Raw genomic sequence first — 7635 nt, 5'->3', positions numbered from 1 at the left:
AATAATTTATGAATTTGTAAAGAGTTTAGATTACGCATCGACTTACGTATATAAATTTTATTTTCAATTATTTAATTTAATTAAATATTAAATATTTATTTTTTAAAATATATATTTAATGAGTGATTCAAAATAAAAACACATACATATATTTCGTTCAGTTCACATCTAGATTAATGTCTTTTTGGTGCGTATCAGGTATGTTTCTTCTTTATGGACAATACATTTAACTTCTACTGCTGAGAACCAAACAAAGGCATGCTTTGTAATCGTGAGCGTTTAATGTTGAGAATGTGAATGTTTAATGTCGAGAGATTGATAATTATTCTTGAACATATAATCATAATAGAGAAAGAGATGACAGTAAAAAGAAGAGGTTATAATATGTTAAAGAAAAATGAAAAAAATAAAATTTTTTACACCCCCATTATTTTTAAGAAAATAAAATTAAAATTTTGGACCCCCATTTATAAATTTTTGGATATGTCACTGAGACATCAATGGCGGAAGCCTTAGTATTTGTTATACTTATTATGGAGTTTTCCACTCATACTTTAAAAAAGGAAAAGCAAATAAAAGAATGGTTAATTTCAAAACCTCATTTTGGATAGTTTTGTAATACGACAGTCTTAATATATGATTAAAAAAGACGTTTTTGGAAATGTTAATATTTTTTTAATATTTCCAATAAAAAACTATCTAAAACATTATTTTTTTACCAAAAATATTAATATTGTTTAACATTTCCAGTAAAACGCCCAATATTTATATTTCTGGTAGAAAAAATAATGTTTTAGGTAGTTCTTTACCAGAAATGTTAAATATTTTATGTAGCGTCTAATATTAATATTTTCGATAAAAATAATAATATTTTATGTAACACTTTACCGAAAATGTTAAAAAAATAATAATATTTCTACTTTTTCTTAACCTTATATCTGAAGTCATCTTTTCTTATCCCTTGAAACCAACTCAACAGTCGCACCCTTCTTCAGATCATCACTCACGCAATGTCGCTCGTGTATTTATCGATCATTCATTGTTTTTCAGTTCTGGTTTCGATGGTTAACTGAGACTGCCACTTCGACACAGCCGTTGAACATGAACGTTTTGAAGAGAAAAATATATTTTTATTTATTACCCGTTACTAATGTAGCATCCGACGTTGTCTTTGCAAAGAATTTTAATGTATATTTGTACTTCGTGGGTTTCTTTTTCAATCTGCCCTCATCGCCATCATTTAATTTTCGGTCGCAGTCAACAGTAGACACAAGGAGTTTCCATCTCTTGCATTTTTGTTTTACGTATTAGGATAATACACTTTAAGTGAGGGGTAAAGAGTTGGTTGAATTTTTTTCTTACTTATCGTTATGCTTTGATTCTAGTATGCCTTGGTTGAACTTGTAGAAATTTCCGTTGAAATTCTTCGTCTTTGTTGAATATTTTGGTATGTCATGCTTGCTTGAGAGCATACTATTGTTTGAGTTTAGATATTTATGATAGTGGATGGCATGAGTAGTGATTTGGTTAAACCTTTTTGTGATATTCCATGAATTTTTTAGTTAAAATGTGTTTAACTTAATGCATGTACACACTTTGGTAAGATTTGAGCATTTACGAGCATATTCTTTATATTTTTGCTCCTATTTTTGTTTGATTGAGTGTGTCAAACTAGGCATTGATATTCTAAAACCTGAACTTAAATGCATGTCGAGACTACATATGAACTTGATGCTTTAAAGTGATTAAGGCTTAGGATTCACCCACTTTTTACCCTCAAAATTGCCTAATCGTTCGTTCCCATTAGTTAACCAAGTTTGAGCATATTTCTCATTCTTTGTTTTCACCATATATTTTCAAAACCCAAGCTTTTTTATTTTATTTTATCTCTTTTTTATACTTTTATCAAGACAAGAGAATAATTTATCCGATGTATGATCATGCACTATGAAAAAGGAAAAGAACTCAATCGAGAAAAAAAGGGATGCGGAAAAAAAAGAGAAAAAGAGAAAACACAAGCAATTCCAAAAAAAAGGGAAAAGAAGAAGAAAAAAAGTAGTTGTTTGATGTTTGTTTCTTATTTTTGCATCCTTTTACCTTACTTTGTTTATTCCATGGACATTGATCTAATTATTTGTGAGTTCTTTGTCTTGATATTTAGCCATGTTTCTAGCCTTATTCTCCACCTTTACCTAAGTCTTGTTACAACCTACTTAAGACCTTTTGATTATTGCATCTTATTCTAACCAGTAGTGGAGATTTGATTTTCTTACAGGCTTATGGTAATATCAAGTTTGGTTCCGACTTTGAGCGTTTCTACACCCAAAACACACTGAGTGATTTAGGTTGCATTGAGATTAATAGATGAATGTATGTCATAATTTTGCTTAACTCGATCCAACTTGCGCTTTCCAATTTATTGATATCTTAATTTGGATGATTGTTGTAACTTAACTTGCATAATTTTCTAGGATATGAGACTTGACAAAGAAAGGTAAATAGAGTTTTAACTTGTTGATTGAAGCATGCTTGAGGACATGCATGAGATAAGCGATGGGGAATTTGATTAGTGTTTTAGATTGAAGTTATTTACTTGTTAATTCTTTTGTGTTATTAATTTATTACTATTGATTTGGTTCTGTTTCGCTTATTTTCGTGCAGGAATCAATTTTCCAAAACTAGCAGTAAAAAGGTCATGATCTGTATTTTTTTTATTTTTCTGATCGCGGTTGGAGACATGGGCACGACACGTTCTGACGTGGAAGCTTCTAGAAGGTTCGGTCAGTATCGGTAGTTTCTAGAGGCAGTCTAGTCAGCACTATGATGGAATCTTTTAGGAATCTTATATTTAATTTTGAATTCAAAACTTCGAATTTATCTTTCAATGTTTAGGATAATTTAGCTTTTAATTTTCATGTTATCTTTAAGGTTTTAGAAAGCTATAAATACCCTCTAAGGGTAAAACATGAAGTACAATTTGATATTATTTTTGTTTTATAAAAGTTTCCTTTTCGTTTCATCTTTATTTTCACTTTAAGTTTTCTTGAAAATGCCAAGTATGATTTCTATCATACTTAGCTAATTTTCTTATTTGGCCGATGATTTAGCAATGACTTAATTCATATTGTGAGAATTGGAAAAGCACTTAACATCTTCGAATTGCATTCTCAATTTTCTGCAAACTTGGATTGGCAATCAGTCTTTCCTTTAAAATCAAAACACTTTCATTTCAAAAAGTTGACGTTGATCTAGATGTTGTTCTGATTTACAGTTGGGAGGATGAATCGACTGGTAGCAAGTTTGACTTCCTGGGAACACACTTAGGGGCGGTTCGCTAAGGGAAATTGAGATCGGATTCAATTCTCATTGAGACAACATAATCCGAGTCGGGCTTTTCCAATACTTAAAATTGTTTTATTCTAACGACGATAGTCGTAATTAGTCCAATCAAAGACTGAATTTCAAAGATTGACTAGGGAATATTGGTTTACCAAAGAGAAAAGCAAGTTACAAAGGTTGGGCCTTGTAGACTATAACCGACATGACTCCCGAAGTTAAATCTATTTCGATGATCAAAACGAAATGAGGCAAAGTGAAGCTCGAGACTATTTTCCATCATTATTGTTTTCAATTTTTTTCAACTCTTTTACTTTCATTCTATATTATTTTCACTTAGTTTTATTTCAATTCTTATATTACCAAATCCTCTTTTTTTCCTTTTTATTATAGTTATCAGTTTACCTGGATCAGAATCAATGCAACTCAAAGTTGAAAATTTCTAAGTCTCTCTAACCATTTCTTCTTTATACTACGCTTATTCCTTATTTATTTATTTATTTTGAGAAAAATAAATTTTATTTGACAATTACTACGCTTGTCAATAGTTGTTTCTAAAAAATAAAAAAAGATAATTTTTTATCTATTTACAATTTAAATAATTGTTTTAAAAGAAAGAAATAAGCTAATTTAATTGATTAAATAATTATTTCTATAATATTAATAAGGTAAAAAGGTATCAGAGGTGTTTGTACTCTTGAAAATAATTAATATGGCCCTTGTATTATTTCTTTCTCTCAATGTGATCTCCAACTCAGAAATAAACTTAATATGGTCTTTTGACAAACTTTTTTAGTCGTTGACCGTTACAATATTGACGTGGTAGCCCACAGTGCTGACGTGGCAATCCAATGTTGATTAACATGGTAAATGACGGCAAAATCAACGAGATAATGCTCTCAAATTACTTATTTCACGAAATAATGATCTCTCGAGATTAATTGCTCAAATGGAGTGATTTCCACAGTGTTTTCGTAGGTCGCCATGCCATCCGGGCGACCTTGGAGGTCGCCACGGCATCCGGGCGAGCTTGGAGTCTCTGCATGGCTTTGCATGGTAGCATGGCAACGTGGCCACGTGAATGAACGTGTTGCATGGTACATGCACGTCCCAAGCATAGGTCGCCAAGTACTCCGGGTGACCTTGTAGGTCGCCATACAGTCATCTCCTCGCGTGTGATTCCTCTTGCAGCTGCTCAGGCGAACCTATTCATCATGCTCCTCACGTGATTCCTCTTGTAGCTGCTCAGGAGACCTCATGCATGCAGCTGTAATAGTTGCATTATTGCAGTATGATTTGAGCTACAAAGTGTCATAGCTTCGTGCCCTAGCTTCGAGCCATAGCTGCTCCCTCGTGCCATAGCTTCGAGATTGTCCCCTCTTGTTATCATAGTTGCATTGGTGCAGCGTAAATCAGCTGCTGCATACAGCAATTAGTGTTGTATTATTGTAGCGTTCAACGGTTGAAAAATTTACAGCCTTGAACGTGAATTATACAGCTCAAATTGATTGCAGCTTACCAACTGTGCAAAGATATATAATTGAGAGGAGTTTAGGGTTAGAATCATAAGAAAGAAATAAAATTTGGCAAGAGAAAGGAAATGGAAGGAAAGGAAAAGAAGAAGAATAAAGGGAGATAAAGGCTCAAACATCGTTCGTGAGGTAATTTTTAATTTTTTAATTTAGTTTATTAATATGAAATAATTAGTTTGTTAGTTTAGGGTTTAGGGTTTAGGGTTTAATTTTGTTAATTAGTTTGTTAGTATAAATTATTAGTTTGTTAGTTTAAGTTATATTATTTAATTTGTTAGTTTAATATATAGATTATATTAAAATTAGTTAATTTGTTTCTTAGTTTAAGTTATTAAATGTAAAAATATTTAATTAATTTTTAGTGTGTTTAAACGTATAGGTTGTTTGTTGAAGTTAAGTTAAAATATTAAAAAGTTAATTAGTGCTTAATTAGTTTGTTAGTTTCGTTTTAACTAATTATTATAATAAAGAATAGTTTATCAGTATCTTATATAATTTTTTTACACGTACAGGGCATTATTCCACAACATTTCTCACGTACATATTGATTCGAAGAAAGAAACAAGAAAGGAAAGGAAAGGAAGAAGGAATAATACGGGGTAATTTATTAATTTTGTTGTTCATTTTTTGTGTTGTGTATGTGTAAATTAGTTATTTTATATTAGAGTATATAATTAATTTGTTTAATTTATTCCCGTTTAAAAAAATATTGTGTTAAAAATATTAGTGTTTATTTTATATTAGTTATAAAAAAATTTGTTTAATTTGTTGTTTAAAAAATATTTTTTAATATTTAGTTTATTTTAAAAACAATATTTTTTTTAATTTATATATTATATAATCTTATTTTATAACAATTATTAAAAATTTTTTGTATTTAAAAATAAAAATACAACAATTTTTTTACGATTGTCCATTATAATGGACAGATTATGGAAAATGAGTCGGAGTAGTTTTTCAGTCTGAAAAATCAATAAATATGATGTTCAAAAAAGACATCACATTTATAGAAATGAAGCATAAGATAGAAAGAAAAATTCGAGCTGCAATTAATGGTTTGAGGTATAGGTTTATGATATGCCTCAACCCAGTCAGATATGCTGCAGTTCCACTTGAAGATGATGATGATATTGGAACCATGGTTGGATTACATGAGTCAACCAATATAACAGTTATTGAGTTATTTGTTGATGTGCGTAACATATGTGGTGTTCCTGGGTCATCAAGAGATGTGTCTCAAAATCCATCTGAAATGGCTTTATATAATCAGTTTGAGGAGCCGACATACATGTTCCGGAACAGTTTTATGGCACTATTAGAAAGTGTAAATGAAGTCGGAGGGACATCTGCAGCAGCAGAGTATGAGACGAGAAACATACGGAATTTGATGTGGATATTGATGCTGAAAATCGATGGGGAGAAATTCATGATGATTCAAGTGAAGATGAAGAAACCGAAGAACCCGTTTTGGGTGACAATGAAAATATTTTCGGTGGAGGTGCAATTGATGAAGTTTCAGCACCGTATAAAGCTACTCTCACATGTCGAGTAGACTATAATGCGATGAGGGCACCTGAATTCCCAGGAAAACATGAAGCTACCCTGGCGATTAAAGAGTACTGCATCAACTGCCATATTGATGTCCATGTTGCAGAGTCCAACCAGAAAACCCTATACGCGAAGTGTGTAAAATATGGCCCATAGTGCAAGTGGAAGATCAGAGTGTCGAAAAAATCAAAGGCACGATGTTTGGGTCATCATGAGGTACAATGGTTCGCACACATGTTTGCGAAACTCCATCGAACAAGACCACCGACTATTGGACTCCGATGTAATATGCGAATACGTGAAGGCGATGGTTGGAGAGGATCCAAGGATATCTTGTTCAGTGTTAGCTGCATCTATTCGAAGCCAATTTGGATATCAAGTAAAATATGGCAAGGTATGGAATGTGAAGATGAAGGCAATGAAGCTGACGTATGGAGATTGGGATACATCGTACAATGAGCTACCACATTTACTACAAGCAATAAAGCGATTTATCCCAGGAACCATAGTGAAGTCTCAAACCATGGCCGCATATGACGAAGAAGGTCAACTTATGGCAGGGAAGAAAATATTTCATAGACTATTATTGGCATTCAAGGCATGTATTGAAGGATTTCCATTTTGCAAACGTATGATCCAAGTAGATGGTACGTGGCTGTATGGTCAATATAGGCATGTACTTTTGATGGCAGTTACTCAAGATGGTGAGCGGAATATCTTCCCAATTGCATTCGCCATTGTTGAGGGAGAGACAACAGAGGCTTGGGATTTCTTTCAGACCAATCTACGTCAATATGTCGTTCGTGAAGATGGAGTTTGCTTGATATCCGACAGAGGAACGGGTATTTTGGTGGTAATTGAACGAACAGGAAGTTGTTGGATACCTCCGTATGCATATCCAACATTTTGTATCCGTCATATTGGCAAGAATAGTATCGACCAGTTTCATAACGTACACATTCGTAGCGAGATAGGCAGCATGGGTAAGTTTTATTTTCAATATTTGTGCATTTTTTATGTGGTTTTTTAATTACGGTTTAACACAATATATTATGAAACAGGATACGAACTACGTCGACCAAATTTTGACAAGAGATTGGAGAATTTGAAGGTATTTTACGATGATCAGCGTGTTTGGAAATGGGCTTCAAAAATACCACGGGAAAAATGGTCGCAAGCATACGATGAAGGTCGGAGATACGGACATATGACCACAAAC

This window comes from Hibiscus syriacus, unplaced genomic scaffold, assembly GCF_006381635.1.
Source record: "Hibiscus syriacus cultivar Baekdansim isolate YM2019G1 unplaced genomic scaffold, ASM638163v2 tig00112285_pilon, whole genome shotgun sequence".
Lineage (NCBI taxonomy): Eukaryota > Viridiplantae > Streptophyta > Magnoliopsida > Malvales > Malvaceae > Hibiscus > Hibiscus syriacus.
Note: the sequence above shows the minus strand (reverse complement) of the source record.